General features: G+C 45.1%; 1 protein-coding gene across 1 annotated transcript in view; it reads right to left on the bottom strand.

Annotated features, from left to right (window-relative positions):
* Window positions 1-20,761, bottom strand: part of LOC137535332 (zinc finger protein 585A-like) — a 95,015-nt gene that overhangs the window by 25,615 nt on the left and 48,639 nt on the right. The gene's annotated exons all lie outside the window — the stretch shown is intronic.

The raw sequence follows: 20,761 nt of genomic DNA, 5'->3' as shown, positions 1-20,761 counted from the left end.
GCCATGCAGGCCGTTTTTGCCCAGTCTCTTTCTTATGGTGGAGTCGTGAACACTGACCTTAATTGAGGCAAGTGAGGCCTGCAGTTCTTTAGATGTTGTCCTGGGGTCTTTTGTGGCCTCTCGGATGAGTTTTCTCTGCGCTCTTGAGGTAATATTGGTCGGCCGGCCACTCCTGGGAAGGTTCATCACTGTTCCATGTTTTTGCCATTTGTGGATAATGGCTCTCACTGTGGTTCGCTGGAGTCCCAAAGCTTTAGAAATGGCTTTATAACCTTTACCAGACTGATAGATCTCAATTACAGTACTTTTGTTCTCATTTGTTCCTGAATTTCTTTGGATCTTGGCATGATGTCTAGCTTTTGAGGTGCTTTTGGTCTACTTCTCTGTGTCAGATAGCTCCTATTTAAGTGATTTCTTGATTGAAACAGGTGTGGCAGTAATCAGGCCTGGGGGTGACTACAGAAATTGAACTCAGGTGTGATAAACCACAGTTAAGTTATTTTTTAACAAGGGGGGCAATCACTTTTTCACACAGGGCCATGTAGATCTGGAGTTTTTTTTTCTCACTAAATAATAAAAAACATCATTTAAAACTGCATTTTGTGTTTAGTTATGTTATCTTTGACTAATAGTTAATGGTTTTTGATGAGCAGAAACATTTAAGTGTGACAAACATGCAAAAGAATAAGAAATCAGGAAGGGGGCAAATAGTTTTTCACACCACTGTATATCCAGGCACATCGCCTCTAGTTAGGACATTAAATAAATTATTAGGGAAAGGGAGGTGCTGAAGGGGGTGTGGCTAGAAAACAGCAAAAATCTATTAACCCTTCGCACACTCACATGCAAATGTTCAAACAAATGCATTCACAGATTCACTCATCCAGGCACAACTGTTATCCCTACAGCTAAATTAAAAGCCAGGGTTTTAGTTCACAGAAGAATGCATTCTTATGCTTAGTCACCTATACTGCGCAGAAGTACCCAGGTAAACATAGGTGTCCTAACTCTGGCCCTGTAACATGCATAGTGCAGACATGCAAACACATTCATTGCATCAAACCTATCAATGGATTAGGAGCACACATCCTAACTTCCTCTCCTGGGAAAGACGGTGCATCTTACCAATCGCACAAGGGAGCTAACGTTATGTGTCCATGTGCACCATGCGCATACACCAGCATAAGCTGTGTGCATGCTGACAAATACATACAGGGGAAGGAGGGAGTGCACTGAATTAGACCCTAGCCACAGGGGTCAGTAGTAAAATGGAAATACATATATCCAGGCACATCGCCTCTAGTTAGGACATTAAATAAATTATTAGGGAAAGGGAGGTGCTGAAGGGGGTGTGGCTAGAAAACAGCAAAAATCTATTAACCCTTCGCACACTCACATGCAAATGTTCAAACAAATGCATTCACAGATTCACTCATCCAGGCACAACTGTTATCCCTACAGCTAAATTAAAAGCCAGGGTTTTAGTTCACAGAAGAATGCATTCTTATGCTTAGTCACCTATACTGCGCAGAAGTACCCAGGTAAACATAGGTGTCCTAACTCTGGCCCTGTAACATGCATAGTGCAGACATGCAAACACATTCATTGCATCAAACCTATCAATGGATTAGGAGCACACATCCTAACTTCCTCTCCTGGGAAAGACGGTGCATCTTACCAATCGCACAAGGGAGCTAACGTTATGTGTCCATGTGCACCATGCGCATACACCAGCATAAGCTGTGTGCATGCTGACAAATACATACAGGGGAAGGAGGGAGTGCACTAAATTAGACCCTAGCCACAGGGGTCAGTAGTAAAATGGAAATACATATATCCAGGCACATCGCCTCTAGTTAGGACATTAAATAAATTATTAGGGAAAGGGAGGTGCTGAAGGGGGTGTGGCTAGAAAACAGCAAAAATCTATTAACCCTTCGCACACTCACATGCAAATGTTCAAACAAATGCATTCACAGATTCACTCATCCAGGCACAACTGTTATCCCTACAGCTAAATTAAAAGCCAGGGTTTTAGTTCACAGAAGAATGCATTCTTATGCTTAGTCACCTATACTGCGCAGAAGTACCCAGGTAAACATAGGTGTCCTAACTCTGGCCCTGTAACATGCATAGTGCAGACATGCAAACACATTCATTGCATCAAACCTATCAATGGATTAGGAGCACACATCCTAACTTCCTCTCCTGGGAAAGACGGTGCATCTTACCAATCGCACAAGGGAGCTAACGTTATGTGTCCATGTGCACCATGCGCATACACCAGCATAAGCTGTGTGCATGCTGACAAATACATACAGGGGAAGGAGGGAGTGCACTGAATTAGACCCTAGCCACAGGGGTCAGTAGTAAAATGGAAATACATATATCCAGGCACATCGCCTCTAGTTAGGACATTAAATAAATTATTAGGGAAAGGGAGGTGCTGAAGGGGGTGTTGCTAAAAAACAGCAAAAATCTATTAACCCTTGAACATTTGCATGTGAGTGTGCGAAGGGTTAATAGATTTTTGCTGTTTTCTAGCCACACCCCCTTCAGCACCTCCCTTTCCCTAATAATTTATTTAATGTCCTAACTAGAGGCGATGTGCCTGGATATATGTATTTCCATTTTACTACTGACCCCTGTGGCTAGGGTCTAATTCAGTGCACTCCCTCCTTCCCCTGTATGTATTTGTCAGCATGCACACAGCTTATGCTGGTGTATGCGCATGGTGCACATGGACACATAGCGTTAGCTCCCTTGTGCGATTGGTAAGATGCACCGTCTTTCCCAGGAGAGGAAGTTAGGATGTGTGCTCCTAATCCATTGATAGGTTTGATGCAATGAATGTGTTTGCATGTCTGCACTATGCATGTTACAGGGCCAGAGTTAGGACACCTATGTTTACCTGGGTACTTCTGCGCAGTATAGGTGACTAAGCATAAGAATGCACTCTTCTGTGAACTAAAACCCTGGCTTTTAATTTAGCTGTAGGGATAACAGTTGTGCCTGGATGAGTGAATCTGTGAATGCATTTGTTTGAACATTTGCATGTGAGTGTGCGAAGGGTTAATAGATTTTTGCTACTTCTTACATAAGTTCTCTTCATTTTCTATTAGGGATGCTCGCTGGATTCCGCGGAATTCTAAATTCCGCGATTTCGGCCGGAATTGGGCCAATTCCGATTCCGCCGGTCGGAACGGAATTGCTATAGCTCTAAAACGGAATTCCGCGGAAATTTTTTTAATTCCGCGTGATTTTACGGAATTCAAATTTATTTCCTCACCTATCTATTTTCTTCCCTTTCTCCTCTCTTCATCCCTCCTCCCGGAGGAAGGAGGGTCTCATCTTCCAGGGAATTGTAGTATTTCAAAAGCCAGCTTACATACCATGGCTGGGAATTGAACCCAGGCTGGGCTGAGAATTGAACCCAGGTCTCAGTGTGTGGTAGGTAACTAACTTAACCACTATACCACCAACAACACTACATGCTGAAGCCAGCCTAGCATGTACCATTATGATCAATCCAAGAGAAAAAGTAGCGTGCTTAAGGATTTGTAGCATGTCAAAAGCCAACTCACATTGGCTGGGAATTGAACCCAGGTCTCAGTGTGTGGTAGGTAACTGACTTAACCACTATACCACCAACTCTACATGCTGAAGCCAGCCTAGCATGTACCATTATGATCAATCCAAGAGAAAAAGTAGCGTGCTTAAGGATTTGTAGCATGTCAAAAGCCAACTCACATTGGCTGGGAATTGAACCCAGGTCTCAGTGTGTGGTAGGTAGGTAACTGACTTAACCACTATACCACCAGCACTACATGCTGAAGCCAGCCTAGCATGTACCATTATGATCAATCCAAGAGAAAAATTAGCTTGCTTAAAGAGAACCTGTACCGAGTAAAATTATTTAAAATAAACACACGAGGTAACTTCAAATGAACATTACATAGTTACCTTGTTATTAGTTCCTCTCAGAAGTGCACCATTTTCTTCTGACAACAATCCCTTCCAGTTCTAACAACATTTTGTCAGAATTGAAATATATCAGTTGCTGTCAGTTATTTATCAGTTGCTGTCAGTTATAGCTGAGAGGGCAACTGATGTGAGGCCAACACGTGATACCTGGAGGGGAGTGCAGGTGGGACCCCTGTGGGAGGGATGCCTGCACGGGGCGGTCCTGCTAGCGACGCAATCTTGCGATGGCGTCCAACTGAAGCCTCCCACGTGAATGCTAATGGCTGCTAGATGTGGTATGGCAGGTAAAGGGTGTATGACAGTGCATCCTGATTGGCTGACGAGCACCTGCTGGCCACTTTTAAATGTAGCTGGATGCATGTACTGCTGTGTTCTATTGCTTGTGTGTGTTGAATAGGGCAACTGATGTGCCAAGTAATGTCTATGTTTTCCTATGGCTCAAGTGGGCGATATGACAGTTTAACAGTGTGCTGACCAGAAAGCTGTTATGGGGTAATGACCATTTTCAAAATGGAGGACAGAGAATTCCCTTGATCACAATGGACAAACAGGATGCGGGAGAGGAGAAAGAGATTGAGGATTAGACTACATGGGAGGCAAGTATGACCTGTGTATGGTTATTTTGACTTTAAATTTTCAGTTCAGGTTTTCTTTAACGATTTGTAGCCAGGCATGGCCTCGCCTTTTGTGTTCAACAGTTGTCCGAAGAGAACCCCAGATAGCCAGGTAGATTCATCTCTCTCTTTCTCTCTCTCTCTCTCTAGTAGGGATGGTCACTGCTTTCCGCGGAATTGTATTTTCCGGAATTTTTAGGCAGAAATTGGTCATTCCGTTCCGTTTGGTCGGAACGGAATTGCTTTTTCAATCTGGCGGAATTCCGAAAATGCCTGTGAAATTCTGCCGGTATCTGTTGATGGTTTTAAGCTGAAAATTCAGTTCAATGGCATCAAGTCCTAGAGAGAAAGAGAGAGAGAGCTCATTTTTCTCTTGGGTATATCACAATGCTACATGCTAGGCTGGCTTCAGCATGTAGAGTTGGTGGTATATAGTGTTGGGCGAACAGTGTTCGCCACTGTTCGGGTTCTGCAGAACATCACCCTGTTCGGGTGATGTTCGAGTTCGGCCGAACACCTGATGGTGCTCGGCCAAACCGTTCGGCCACATGGCCGAACTAAGAGCGCATGGCTAGCGCTGTGATTGGCCGAACGGGTCACGTGGTTCGGACCCCGAACGCGCTCTGATTGGCCGAACGGGTCACGTGGTTCGGCCCGAACGCGCTCTGATTGGCCGAACGGTCACGTGGTTCGGGTAAATAAATACCCGAACCACGTCATATCTCCGCCATTTGTCTGTGGGTTTAGCTTTGGGTAGGCAGGCAGGGTAGTTCGCTCTCCTGCCACGCTAGCCAGGGTCCCCCCCAGTCATTGTGTGTCGCTGCTGGGAACAGTAGTACACCGCTCGCTCAGCCACACTATATATAGCATTGTTTACTGCCACTGTGTACCTCGCTCAGCCACGCTATATATAGCATTGGGTTTACTGCCACTCTGTGTACACGGCTCAGCCAGACTATATAGCATTGTGTGTACTGCCACTCTGTGTACACCGCTCAGCCAGACTATATAGCATTGTGTATACTGCCACTCTGTGTACACCGCTCAGCCAGACTATATAGCATTGTGTGTACTGCCACTCTGTGTACACCGCTCAGCCAGACTATATAGCATTGTGTGTACTGCCACTGTGTGTACACCGCTCAGCCAGACTATATAGCATTGTGTGTACTGCCACTCTGTGTACACCGCTCAGCCAGACTATATAGCATTGTGTGTACTGCCACTCTGTGTACACCGCTCAGCCAGACTATATAGCATTGTGTGTACTGCCACTGTGTACCTCGCTCAGCCACGCTATATATAGCATTGTGTGTACTGCCACTCTGTGTACACCGCTCAGCCAGACTATATAGCATTGTGTGTACTGCCACTCTGTGTACACCGCTCAGCCAGACTATATAGCATTGTTTACTGCCACTGTGTGTACACGGCTCAGCCACACTATATAGCATTGTTTACTGCCACTCTGTGTACACCGCTCAGCCAGACTATATAGCATTGTGTGTACTGCCACTCTGTGTACACCGCTCAGCCAGACTATATAGCGTTGTGTACTCTGCCAGTCAGTGTGTATATTGCTGGGATCAGTAATACTCCACTCACCGCCAACCACTATATGAGCTCACCATGAGTTCCTCAGAGACCTCCGCTGTGAGCAGCACTCCCAACAACAGCAACAGCCAACGCCCCACACAAGCTATAACATCCACCCCAGCAGCCAGTGGTCAGCAGCAGCCCTCCCCGGAGGAGAACGTTGTGTCCATCGGTCCGGCGCCAGAGCGATTATTGAGGGCTGCCATTGAGGAGATGATGGGGCCTGATGTGGAGGAGGAGGTCGGGGTCAGGCCAGCATCCCAAGTTAATGTTGAGGATGATGAGGGGTCTGTGTCTGGGGATGTTGGGGTGGCAGAGGTGGTGGGTGGGTCAGACTCAGGAGAAGAGTTGTATGATGAGGATGATGATCGGGACCATCTGTATGTGCCTCAGAGTCCGACCCCGGAAAACATGTTGTATCGTGTGTTTAGGTACTAAAATCTGCGTTCCCACTTCCCAGTACTCCCCGGGTCCACGGATCCATATAATTTTTTGAGCAGCACTATCAAACTGTGGTACTATGAGTGAGTTGCCATGGTCCTTCTGTGCTGTCACACTCACCGTCTGTCTGCAGATGGATTGTTCAACACAGCTACGCCATCTGACATGTAGTCCTTGACCATCTTCTCCAGGCGATTGGTGTTGGAGGACGTGGAACTGCCCGATTGCTGTTCTGTGGGCTGCTGCATGGGTGTCAGAAAATGTTCCCACTCCAAGGACACTGCCAATACCATTCCCTTTTGGGCACTAGCAGCAGCTTGTGTTCTTTGCTGCCCTCCTGGTCCTCCTGGGTTTGCTGAAGTCAGTCTGTCGGCGTACAACTGGCTAGAGAAGGAGGAGGATGTCAATCTCCTCTCTAAAGTCTCCATCCTCAAGGGCCTGCTGGAATTGTTCCATTTTTGACCTGTCTGACACTTTATTCAATCAGTTTTTTAACATTGTGTTTGTATAAACTGGGTATAAACCCAGTAATTGGTGTTGTCCAGATTCCAGAATAATGAATAATAATGAATAGTGAATAATGCGCGGGCCGCGTTCAATGCAGTCTAGCATGAATTGCGCCATGTGTGCCAGAGAGTCCTGCCAGACTCCTCTGTCTTCATGTTCTTGTGAGCGTTGTGATTGTTGTGATGCACCATATTCGTCACCAGCATCACTTTCTTCCTCTTCTGCTGTCCATTCCCGCTAAATTGTGGAAGTCCAACGTGCACCGCTCTGTCCCTCGGCAGTGGGGGCATTCAATTCCTGCTCCAACTCCAGCTGTTCCTCGTCCTGTTCTTTGTCATAGCTGGGACCAGCGTTTCCTGAGGCAGGTTGCCTGATGTTGGTATCATCACGCTGATCGTTTTCATTTTCAGAATCCCCCACTTGCATCATGCCAGCGGTTTTCCATCTTCAACATTGATTTCTTCAGTAAACACAGCAGTGGTATTGTAATGCTGACTGTAGAGTTGTCACTGCTCAGTCACGCAACGTGGATTGCTCAAAATTTTGGAGGACTTGGCAGAGATCCAACATGGTGGCCCAATCAGATCCACAGAAGCTTGGTAGCTACTAGCTAGCTAGCTGCTGGAATGCGCCTCGGAACTGCGCAAAAGCGTGCTAGCATGTGCAGCGTAGAATTCCAGCGCGTAGGGAGGGACATCACATAGCGAGCGATGGTGCGCTAGCATCTCTTGGTGAGTCCTTCAGAAGCGGTACTGGACTTTTAACAATGTTTTTTTTTTTTTCCTTCAACAGATCTGCCACGTTGGAGTGAGGAGGTCGCCGCCGACCCCGACACCAAGCTGAACCCCGGCGAACTCCAAGCAGAGGATCTTCAGGAACCCTCAAGGCTTTGAGCAAGCTGAGGAGGATCAGCAGTCCCGACGAGACCTCTCCTCATATGCGACTGAGTGCAGTGGAGCTCCCCAGAACAACCTCTCAGTTGTCACTTTGTCACTGGTCACTTTGTCACTTTGTCGCTTTGTCACTTTGTCACTTTGTCACTTGTCACTTTGTCATTTTGTCACTTTGTCACTTGTCACCTTGTCACTTGTCACTTGTCACTTTGTCACTTGTCACTTTGTCATTTTGTCACTTTGTCACTTGTCACTTTGTCACTTGTCACTTTGTCATTTTGTCACTTTGTCATTTTGTCACTTTGTCACTGGTCACTTTGTCACTTTTCACTTTGTCACTTGTCACTTGGTCACTTGGTCACTTGTCCAGATGATCTCGGTACACCTCCTGCGATTCAAATTCCTGCACACATTGCTCTGGGATTTGGGTGTGATGAATGATGCATCTAACTGGCCACCGGAGGCAATTAAGGCCTTCAAAACATTGAAAGCAGCTTTCTGTTCCGCCCCCATTTTGCGTCATGTTGAGTTGTTGACGTCATGTTCATCCTCGGCCTCGCCTTGCATTTCAGTGCGAGGTGCATTTTCCACAGAAAAAGGTTGTGAATCCGGGCACAACATTTGTGGCTGTTCCATTGACCTTTCACAGGTAGAAGATTGTGGGGGTGGGAATAGCTCCTCCGAATAGCCCATTGTGTCCTGAAAACTACTCATTGCATTGCTTTGCGCACACATTTTTTTGTCCTCATGCAAGGCCTGAGTTGCACCTGAAAGCGTGGCCTTCTCCTCCTGCGCCTCCTCCTGTTCCATCACGTCTGCTGCTGCTGGGTTAGCGTTGACGCCCGGTCCCTGTTTATTGAACCTCTTATCTTTATTACATTTATGACTGCATGGCGGTAAAAAGCATGCTATCCGCATGCTTCTTGTCCTCATGCAAGGCCTGGGTTGTTGTGTCTCAAAAAGCATGGCCTTCTCCTCCTGCGCCTGCTCCTGTTCCATCACGTGTGCTGCTGCTGCTGCTGGGTTAGCGTTACCGGTCCCTGTTTATGGAACCTCTTCTCTGTATTACATTTATGACTGCATGGCGACAAAAAGCATGTTACCTGTGCAAAGAAACATGACATTTTCCACATTTAAAAGACAGTTTTTCCTTTGAAACTTTACAATCAATTTTCTCAAAAACTATAAGCTCTTTTTCAAATATTTTTTTTCCTCTTGTACCCACTCCCAAGGTGCACATACCCTGTAAATTTGGGGTATGTAGCATGTAAGGAAGCTTTACAAAGCACGAAAGTTCGGGTCCCCATTGACTTCCATTATGTTCGGAGTTCGGCTCGAACACCCGAACATCTCGGCCATGTTCGGCCTGTTCGGCCCGAACCCGAACATCTAGATGTTCGCCCAACACTAGTGGTATAGTGGTTAAGTCAGTTACCTACCACACACTGAGACCTGGGTTCAATTCCCAGCCACGGTATGTAAGCTGGCTTTTGAAATACTACAATTCCCTGGAAGATGAGTCCCTCCGGGAGGAGGGAGGAAGGGAGGACTAAGTTAATAGGGACTATGGGCCACCATATAGGATAAATAAGGATACTTTAGTGATTTTTCCAATTTTTCCGACAGAAATATATATATAATATTATAGTGGAGACGGTTGTGGTGTGATGAATGCTGCAGATTTGGGTGGGATTTGAGAGTATGAGTGTGAAGAATGTTATATGAGGGAGGGGAGATGGATATGTTGTATAATAGTGGAGACGGTTGTGATGTGATGAATGCTGCAGATGTGGGTGGGAGTTGAGGGTATGAGTGTGAAGAATGTTAGAAGAGGGAGTGGAGGTGGATATGTTGTATAATAGTGGAGACGGTTGTGATGTGATGAATGCTGCAGATGTGGGTGGGATTTGAGAGTATGAGTGTGAAGAATGTTATATGAGGGAGGGGAGATGGATATGTTGTATAATAGTGGAGACGGTTGTGATGTGATGAATGCTGCAGATGTGGGTGGGATTTGAGAGTATGAGTGTGAAGAATGTTATATGAGGGAGGGGAGATGGATATGTTGTATAATAGTGGAGACGGTTGTGATGTGATGAATGCTGCAGATGTGGGTGGGAGTTGAGGATATGAGTGTGAAGAATGTTAGAAGAGGGAGTGGAGGTGGATGTGCTGCATAATAGCGGGGCGTTGCCCAAGGCTATGCTATCTTAAGTGAAGGGATGGGGAGGTGTTCGTACCATTGCTTTATAACGGTGTTAATAAAGATTAATTTTAGAAAGAGGAGTATTGCATCACAAACTATGATGACAACACCTCTCAGCTCAAGTGTGCGGCAAATGATAAGCTGTTACACAAATAGTTGAGACCATATGTGAGCTGAGTTTGAAAAAACAAAACAATTGTGCAGTCAGTGTAAACACATCACTACCATTTGTGCATAACATAACAGTAAAGTGCTGCTGCATGTAAACTAGAAGGTGTAAAAAAAGGAGGAGGGTACAAGCAACCAAATCCCTGAGCAGTAGTGACAAACTGGCACAGGAGAAACCAAACAGAAAACCGCACAAGCATCCACAGAGGAATGCACCAGTGAGAGTGATAGGAATGATCAGTGAAACTGCAATGAGAGAAAGGAAAGGTCAGAGCAAAGTGCCGTGCATGAGAAGAGTCCTACCAGCAGAGAGTATGGGCTTCCCCCACCACCAACCATCCCGAAGCTACTGTATCTGATCAGCGATATGGGCGGAGATTGGGCCCATATCTGATCAGCGATATGGGCGGAGATTCAGGCTTGAAAATAAATGAAAGTTAGAGTGAGCTACTTTTATTGACAAGAGGGGCTGACCTGAAGCTGCATCTCCACTGGTAGTTAAGCTGGCTTCAGGGGAAACGACCTACCTTGGATTGAGGGTTAGCAGAAATCCTTCCTCGCTCTATGACCTAAACTATGTGCCAGCGCTCAGTGACCTCATCAAGCAGTTAGAGCAATGGGAGAATATGCCTTTGGGGATTGTTAGACATGTGGCCCTTTCGAAAATGGTCAGTTTTGGACACCTATTATACGCCATGCAGACCCTACTCTTACTGATCAAACATGCTGATGTGATGTCTCTGAACAGGGCATTTACTAAATTCAAGTGTAAGTGGAAACAGTTTGGATTAAACTTGACAGGTTGCAGCTTCCTAAAAATCTGGGGGTCTGAGTATACCAAGTGTGAGACACTACAATGTGGCTTGTATATTCAGGCATGTGAAGCATTGGGCCTGGGACTTGGTGCCTTCTCTAATCTGGAAATTGAGAATTCTATTGCTGAACCTTGATCATTGGAGGGCCTCCTACATGTACCATGGTCCTCATTGCCACCGAGATTGAAACATGGTATTTTGGTAAGAGATATAATAGTCATATGGAAGGAAATAAGAAAGCTATTTTCCCTACCCTGGAAGATGTCAAAATACATGCCGTTACGGGGACAGCCCAACTTTGCAGCCAGCATGTCCCAGGAGGTTTTAATAAACTGGGTCACCTCCTATTCTTGTGGGAGCATGGGGGTGGATTCACAAAAGCGTGCTAACACATCGCACAGTCGTGCTATGCAGTTAGCATGCAATGTGCCGTGCACGAAGGTTTGTGCGCACGTTCACACACGCAAACCTTTGTTAGCGCTCGTGCAAACCTTCGCGTGCAGCACATTGCATGCTAACTGCATAGCATGGCCGTGTTAGCATGCTTTAGTGAAACAACCCCCATAAATGGTATACATTTGATGAGCCGAGAACTGTGTATTCTATATTGTGTTTGCAATTTCTTATCTATGCTCAAATAAAATTGTTTACAACCAAATATCTCCAAAAGGTTAAATCTATGGCAGGCCCTACCGCTTTTGATATCTTCCTCAAAGCTTGGGGATATAAGCTATCCTTATCTGAATTACAGAAAGCACATCTCTCCCTGTGGGTCAGGCACAGGCAATTCATCATTTTAAGGGCTGGCACAAGTACCTTTCCAACTGGGACATTGAAGATGGCACCATTCAGGGGAATAATGCAATTAGAGATGGTGCAGTTGGTGAAAGCAGGTGAATGTAGCTCTTGTGCTAAAAGCTGTGTGCAGAAGACAGTGGACCATGGGCAACTTTTTCTCTGGACTTTTCTCCTAGGAGATATTTTCACACCTGGTCATAAAATGCTTTTTAACCCTTTCTGGACCAGCACCCTCTGCCCCCTTAAGGACCAGAGGGTGCTGGTACAGCAAACCGCCGCTTCCCGACGAACCGCCGCAAGTTACCGTCGCTCCCGCCGCAGGCTGCTCTCTCTGCCGTCGCTATGACGGCGGAGCGCTGTGCGCCGGTCAGGAGCCACTTTCATTGGCTCCTGACCCTGTCATTCCATGTAAGCCAATGGGAATGGCTTACATGAATGACAGGGCCAGGAACCAATGAAACCGGCTCCTGCCCGGCTCACAGTGCTCTGCCGTCATAGAGGCGGCAGGGCATCACATTGCGGCGGGGGCAGAGCGGACCGAGCGACGGGGACGGGCGGGGGGGTAGAGTTTACGTCCGGTCAGGACCGCAGCACCCCCTGCCCGCCGTAGATTTATACTCGCTCGGTCCACAGGTAGTTAAACCACCAGCAATCAAGGAAATATTCAAAATAAATTTGATAGTACTTTTTTTTTTTTACCAACTTTATGGTACTTTTTATCAATTGTAAAATGCTTAATGGTACGAACACACTAGGCAGAATCGCATATGGGTTTTCCACTATGTGCTATGGAAAACGCACATGCAATTCTGCCTAGAATGTTCCTACTCTTAAAGTTATCCTAAAGAGAATATGAAAGTTATCTCCCAGGAGACAACTCAGGAGACAGAGTGACTCCCATCTGGGCCTGTATGTGCTAGATCCTGCACTTTACCTGTTTTATTTCATAGACACCCCTTCCCAGGATAATCAAGAAATGGGACAGTATGCAGCAGGGCACAGGCGTGCAGCCTCACATAAGGCAAAACCCCAGGCTCCTCTGCCTTATGTGAGGCTGCACGCCTGTTCCCTGCTGCATACTGTCCCTCACTGCGACCACAGCCTGCTCCACCGAGTTTCAGAGGCTCACCTCCATTGAGCTGAACCAGAGGTGCTCTTCTGGCACTGGGGACCATCTCTCTGCTCTGCTTCCTGGTCCAGGGGAGTGGATGGATGCACTGCTGCTACCGTGGTGAACACGCATGGAGCCTAGCGATCCAGCAAGCACTTGCAGTGGGGGCCCCCTGATGGCCCGCCTTGGTAGCTGTAAGCATATAGCCAGGTGAAGATTGTAGCGGACTGTGACATGCCAATAGCACCATCAATGTGTACTGCAGGTGTGAGTATGGTGTATCTGTACTAACTGAGCTTTTCCAGCTAACAGACTCTTGCTCTACACCAATAACTAAGCATGTGGATATATGCTGTCATCTCAGCTTTGCTATAGCCCTTTACTGGCTTTTGCTGCCTAGCTATATAGTGGAGTACCCCAATAGTTTGTGGAGTGAGTCTGTGTGATATGTGCAGCTGTGGTGTGTTTTTAGATATGCAAACAACACTGTTTTTTTTTACTCACATGGTCTTTGATTTTTGAAGGGTAATATTCACCAGGTCTGGCGATTTGTTTTTCTTATCAGTACAAATGAGTCCTTTTTGTAGGTATCCGGTTATTGGCAAAATGTTTGGAATCATCATTCACTGCTTCACTGCAGCAGGGATGCCTTTGGTTCTGCCCCTCCATGCTGCCAGCCGTGAATCTGGAGGTAAGAGCCGCCGCTTCTGTGACAGTCGGATTATCTTTACCAGTCGATTTCCAAGTGCGACTGGTGGCGGCGTAGTATGGCAGGCACGGCTCTTGGCTTTCGGACACCCCCCCCCATCCTTCCAGAACCTGTATGAGCCAAAACCAATTCCAGATACAACTCCCTTTGTACTCAGCAAAATAAAGGATTCTGAAATTATTGACCAACACTACTGAATTTTTATTTTTAAATCTGTTTATTATTTATCAAAACACACAACAACACCACAAAACAACCCATTGGCAGTGCAATATATATTTAGGTTACAGGCCATATCACAGATTACACAAAATCAAGTAAATAATAGACAAATAGCCATTCAGTAGCATGAAGAACATACATGATTACATGATAAGCTGACCAAGTCATACACATACAATCTATGGACCAGTATGAAATCCCAGACCTTGGCTGCTCAAAGCATCACAGAGGTGTGGTGTGGGGGAACCACAAGCACATATCTTAGCATTGTGGACTCCCTCTGATAGATATTCAGAGTTGCATCTACATTATTAATCACTTAAAGTGGACCCAAATTAAAAATACAAGATTTCAGAAATAAAATCTATTTTCTAAATTATAATAATAAATAGCAGCCTTTTTTCAGCTGCATGATGACAAATATAAAATATTTTACATTTATTGGAGGAACCCCTCCCTTCCTTTCAAATTGCCGGGACAGAATCCGGCAAACTGGTGGAGTAGGTAGTGTCTGGCAATGGAGGAATTGCTAATGGCTGCCCCCAGTATAACCCTAGTTATGAAAAAAGAAGGGCGAAATGCATGCACTGAAATGCTCATAGGCTTGAAGGAGTGTTTATTTATCTTTGTATGTGTTAGAGTGGTGCAACTAAATATTTTTAATTAAAAAAAATGTTTGGTTTGGGTCCGCTTTAACGACTGCCTAACGCCGATAGGCGTTGGCAGGTCGAAGTGGTGTTTCCATGGAAACCGTTCCATGTCAGTTCACGGAGGGTGTCTCCGTGAACAGCCTGCGAGCCTCCGATCGCAGCTCGCAGGCTAATTGTAAACACGCGGGGAAGAAATCCTGTGTTTACATCATACGGTGCTGCTGTCGCAGCAGCGCTGTAAAGGAGATCGGCGATCCCCGGCCTCTGATTGGCTGGGGATCGCCACAGTCTGATAGGCTAAAGCCTATTAGAGGCAGTACAGGACGGATCGCCGTCCTGTGCCGCCTATAGCCAGAGGGAAGGAAAGAGAGGGAGGGAGGAATATCGCTGCGGAGGGGGGCTTTGAGGGCCCCCCCCCCCCGGCTCGGCCACACAGAGCGGCGGAGATCAGACCCCCCCAGCAGGACATCCCCCTAGTGGGGAAAAAGGAAAAAAGGAGGGGGGGGGGGGGGGGGAGTCTGACACAATCATGATCTGTGCTGCGGGCTGGAGAGCCCACGCAGCACAGATCAGCCAAACATAGCGTGGTCCTTAAAGAGAACCTGAACTGAAAATAAAAAGTCAAAATAACCCTACACAGGTCATACTTACCTCCTGTGTAGTCTACTACTCAAGCTCTTTATCCTCTGTTGCGTCCCATTTGTCCACTGTGATAAATGGAATTCTCCATCCTCCATTTTAAAAATGGCCATTACACCATAACAGCTTCCTGGTCAGCACACTGTTAAACTGTAACATCACCCACTTGAGCCATAGGGAAACATGGACATTACCTGTTACATCAGTTTTCCTCTCAGCTATAACTGACAGCAAAATACAAAATATTGTCAGAACTGGAAGGGATCACTGTAAGAAGAAAATGGTGAACTTCTGGGAGGAACTGGCGGTGAGGTTAGTATGTAATATTCATTTGCAGCTATGTCATGTGTTTATTTTAAATAATTTTACTCACTACAGGTTCCCTTTAAGTGGTTAATAGCCACACAACTACATTGCAACCAGTGCTTCCAGACCTTCTCAAATGTGGAGCCCGCCCCTCTCGCCAACCAAGTCAGTTTACATAACGGAAGAAAAGTATTAATCAGGTGCATTCATAAAGTGAGAGGCAGTTAAGGTGTTTTTTCCACTCTAGAGCAATGGATTTTTTGGCATAAAAACAAACCTAACCAAGTTTTTATTCTTATTCAAGGACCATTCCTCTATCAATCCCAACAGACAAAACTTATAAGAGGACACTACAGGAAGACTCAGTTTATCTTTCACTAGTGACCAAAGCCCATTTGAAAACGGGCTCTAGGTCTGCCATTACCGCAAGCGCACCCGTCGGTCACGCGCATGCACACCCGCTAGTCGCCCCCTCGGCCGGCTGGCCGCCCTGCCCTAACAGCTGTCAGTGCTTGACATGCACAGTAGCGCAAAAGCCCTGACAGACGGACAGGACGCAGGGACACTTGAGGATTATTATTAGGTAGGATGAGGGCTCGTTCACACTAGAGGCGTTTTTGGCCTTTTCTCAAGCGCAGGCTATTTTTAAACTCACCCCCAAAAACACTTGTGCAATGAATGTCTACGAGAAGGTTCTTATCTGCACAGTTTGTGCGCTGTGCGTTCAGCAAAGCGGTGCCTGGACCATTTTTTAAGAGATTTTGCCTCAATGGAAGGTATAGGAAAAACACAACACTCACAAAATCGCTTTGTGCAGCGATTTAAGAATAAGTACATTGTATTTATTATTTTACGGGTCAGAGTTCACTTATTGACTTGCGTCAGGGAGGGAAAAAAAGCAATTGCTCTGAAAAAGCACTTATTGAAGCGCTTTACAAAAACCGCAGCACCCACCCAAGCACCAGGAGGAGAAAAACACCAAACGCAAAAGCGAACGGAACGCAATGTGAACGAGCCCTGAATATTTTGTCCCAGAATGCTTGGATGAGCTGCAGTCCCAAGTCATATGCTGAAAAGGACCTGGGCTATGACTACACCTCCAACAAACATCACTCACTCCCCCCCACCCCCAAATTTGGATATTGTAACAGGAGTAAATTATTTTTGGTGAAACAAGTGCAGTTGAACCAACTTATCCTTAGAGCAACTTACTATCTTCATACATGTGTATACATGTGTCCTCAAAGCCAGTTCACTCCTCCCCATAAATCTCCCCCCACCCCTCCCAGAATGCCCCAGTCTTAGTTAGTCTATGAGCATATTCATAGCAAGATTGAAGCAGAACCGGGATATAAGGCTTTCCAGCTCCTTATGTAGCAGCCAGCTTTCCACAGTGCCGGGACCAGGTCAGCAGTCACCCCCGTCATTGGGCTGTATGCCTGAAGTGAAAGTACCTGAAGCAGGAATGCCTAGGAAGGTGAAATTCCACAACCATTTGAAACCACGATTTACAATGATTATTATGGTACAGGTGGTGAATATAATTACCCCCCTCCGGGGATCCAGAATCCCACATCAACAAGGGAAGCAAATTCTGACAAATTCGGATTGTACCATAGTGGGGAACTCAGCAAACAGGGCCATCCTCTCTGACTAATTTCCTCACATTATGATACATTTTAACCACTTCAGCCTTCAGTGTATTTTCACCTCATGCATCTGAGTAATGTTAACATTTCAGTGCTCCTCCCATTCATTCGCCAATAACTTTATCACTACTCATCACAACAAAATGATCTATATCTTGTTTTTTCTGCCACCAATTAGGCTTTCTTTGGGTGGTACATTATACTAATTATTACTTTTAAATGCATTTGGAATAAAAATAATTCTAAGAATAAAAATTGAAAAAAATCATAATTTCATTATGTTTTTTGGCCATTATAGTTTTAAAATAATACATACTATCATAATTAAAACCCACTTTCATTTGCCCATCTGTCCCAGTTATTATACCATTTAAATTATGTCCATATCACAATATATGATGCCAATATTTTATTTGGAAATAAAGGTGCATTTTTTCAGTTATATCCATCATTATTTACAAGCACATAATTTAAAAAAACAGTAATATACCCTCTTTACATACATATTTAAAAAGTTTAGTCCCCAAGGTAACTATTTATGAATTTGTCTTTTTTTTTAATGCAAATTCATTTTTGGGTACTATGTGAGAGAGAGATCCGGGGAGGAGTTTATTTTAAATATAATTGTGGGTCTTTTTAGAAAAAAAAAATGTATGTAGGTGTAGTTTTACTATTTGGCCACAAGATGTTCTCGGTCTTTTTTTTTCAAAGTGTCCTGTAAGTGTACAAGGTAGTCAAGGGTGGATGTGTAACTTATTTTTTCCTTAGAACGATTGAAACTTCTCATAGTGGTGATCATTGCTACGGGGACTTAGATCAATAAATGGGAACTACGGACTAACTGGCAGTGGTGAGAACGAGCGCCGGTGTAAGAGCGAGCGGGAGTGCACACAGGTGCGTATGTCTACTCCCCTGAAGCTAAGGTGAAGTTTTCAGGGGTGTAGATATACTGCCCTGGAGGCATAAATGGTTAAAGGGAAGGTCCAAGCAAAAAAAAAAAATGAGTTTCACTTACCTGGGGCTTCTACCAGCCCCATGCAGCCATCCTGTGCCCTCGTAGTCACTCACTGCTGCTCCAGTCTCCCGCTGGCAGCTTTCTGACCTCGGAGGTCAGGGCCGAATTGCGTACATTTTTACACATTCCCGCTAGTGCAGGAACATTAACACATACATTTTTACGCGTTAGTGGTGCAACGCATACATTTTTGTTCCTGCACTAGCTGGAATGCGTAAAAATGTATGCAATGTGGCCCTGACCTCCGAGGTCAGACAGCTGCCAGCGGGGGACTGGAGCAGCAGTGAGTGACTACGAGGGCACAGGATGGCTACATGGGGCTGGTAGAAGCCCCAGGTAAGTGAAACTCATTTATTTTTTTTTGCTTGGACCTTCCCTTTAAAGAGAACCAGAGACGAAGCACCCTCATATATTTTACCATATATATCATGGGAACATGACAGTAAACACCTACTCTGCTCTTTGTTTCATTCTTCACTGCTCAGTCTGCGGGTTATCAGCTCTGATAAGAATCCCTGACTGAGCATTCAGTCTAGCTTTGCCCCTGGAATAATTATAGCTGAGTTGGTGTTCTGTGATGTCTTTTCAAGCCCAAGCCCATCCCCTCTTGACTCTGCGTTCCTGCTAAGAGGATACATAGCAGGAAAGCAGAGCCACAAGGGGCAGACTTGGGCTTGAAAAGACATCACAGAAGACTGACTCAGCTATAATCATTCTGGGGCAAAGCTAGACTGAATGCATCCCAGAGAAACAGTAATGATGGAAACCAGCAGATATATTTTCTTTTTTCTTGTCACATTTCTCCTAAATCTGACAGAGAACACGAAAAACAGCAGGATAGGCAAGCTAAATAGAGCGCTGAAATAACAGCGCAGGAGATTTGGGCCGGCGCCACCATAGACCATAATAGGAATTACAGCTATAGCGGCACACAGTGAGTAACTGTGGTGTCTTCAGAAGACAGAGCTGAAGTTACTTTTAAAACACCATAATTCAGCCGCCAGCAATAGGAAGCCGAATAACATCTTTCCCCATCATCCACGCGGACCTGGAGGGGGAATAGTAATTAATGCCACCGGGACTTGTGCAGGAGCAGGGTGAGCCATATAGTGGCTATATCCTGTGCCCAAGTCTACCGGCAGTGATTTTATATGTATGCAGCTAAATAAGCAATTCTCAATGGGTGATTTATATTTTATTTTTCAGTAAATATGGAGTTTCATCCAACTTTAATGTGTCTTATGTGTGAAGACATTTGTTTCAATAAAGTGTTTGGCACATTTAGACTTGTGTTTTCATTCTCCACAATCAATGATTTGTATGTTGTCTGGTGTAAGTCATGCAGAGAATCTGAAGTCATAAGCGCAATAGCTGTTTAGGTAAGAGCTCTAATGACTTACTGTATGAGATTTCCTTGCAAGCTTTCATAACTTTCATCTTCAGGCATGATACAGAACTGGATCAGAACTGTACCACAGTACTATAACATACAGAGACGTACGGTATATATGATCTTGTAGAGAATCATATACAAGTCTCTGTATGTTCCATTACTTTAGCACCGTTCTGATCCAGTTCTGTATCCTGTTTGGAGATGAAAATTAAAGTTATGAAAGCTTGTAAAGAAATCTGTTACAGTTTGTCATTACAGGTATCACCGAAACGTTTGTTGTTAGGACTTTAAACACAATCAATCAATCTTAGGAGATGTGACATGTTCTTTTGAGAAGCAAAAAAAAAACAATCACTATATCGTGAAGAGTTGTATTTGTTGTGTAAAAGGGACCCTGAAGTGAGAGTGATATGGAGGCTGCCATATATAATTTTCATTTTTTTTTTTACCTGCATGCTTGTTTCAGGTTTGTGATTCAGACAGTCCTGCAGCCAAAGAGGTCAGCAGGACTGGCAGCAGTTGAGCTTGTGTAAAATGTTAAACATGCAGCCACTTATCTCAGCGGCTGATCCTTGAATCCCCCTATTCTCCATCATCATTCCTTTATAAAGGATACTTTGAATAATTACACTCATTTCAGACAACAATGATCACTCCTATCACCCTCCCATTCACTCCTCTTGCAAACCAGACCACTGCCCTCCAGTGATGGGAACACAAAGCAAAGGGAATGTGATAGGATCAAACACTGTGCAAATTTCCTGTGTTGTAAATGGAGCCATTAAAAATATTAAGCTGAGAACCTAATAGTTAAGGGAAGATAAGGTATATTGTAAAGTTATACAAAAGACGACACCTTTGTTTAGTGTTAAAAGTTATTTACTAAGCCCCCCCCCCCAAAAAAAGTATCTAATCCTCAAAAGGCAACTAAAACCCATCTGACACAAACTCAAAACAGGATGAATTCAGAAGCAACATTAAGTCATCATTTGTCTTGAAAGACACAACAAACTCACAAACCCAACAGGTGGCATTGAGGCCGCAC

Source organism: Hyperolius riggenbachi, chromosome 10 (assembly GCF_040937935.1).
Source record: "Hyperolius riggenbachi isolate aHypRig1 chromosome 10, aHypRig1.pri, whole genome shotgun sequence".
Classification (NCBI taxonomy): domain Eukaryota; kingdom Metazoa; phylum Chordata; class Amphibia; order Anura; family Hyperoliidae; genus Hyperolius; species Hyperolius riggenbachi.
Note: the sequence above shows the minus strand (reverse complement) of the source record. Positions and strands in the feature narration are given on the sequence as shown.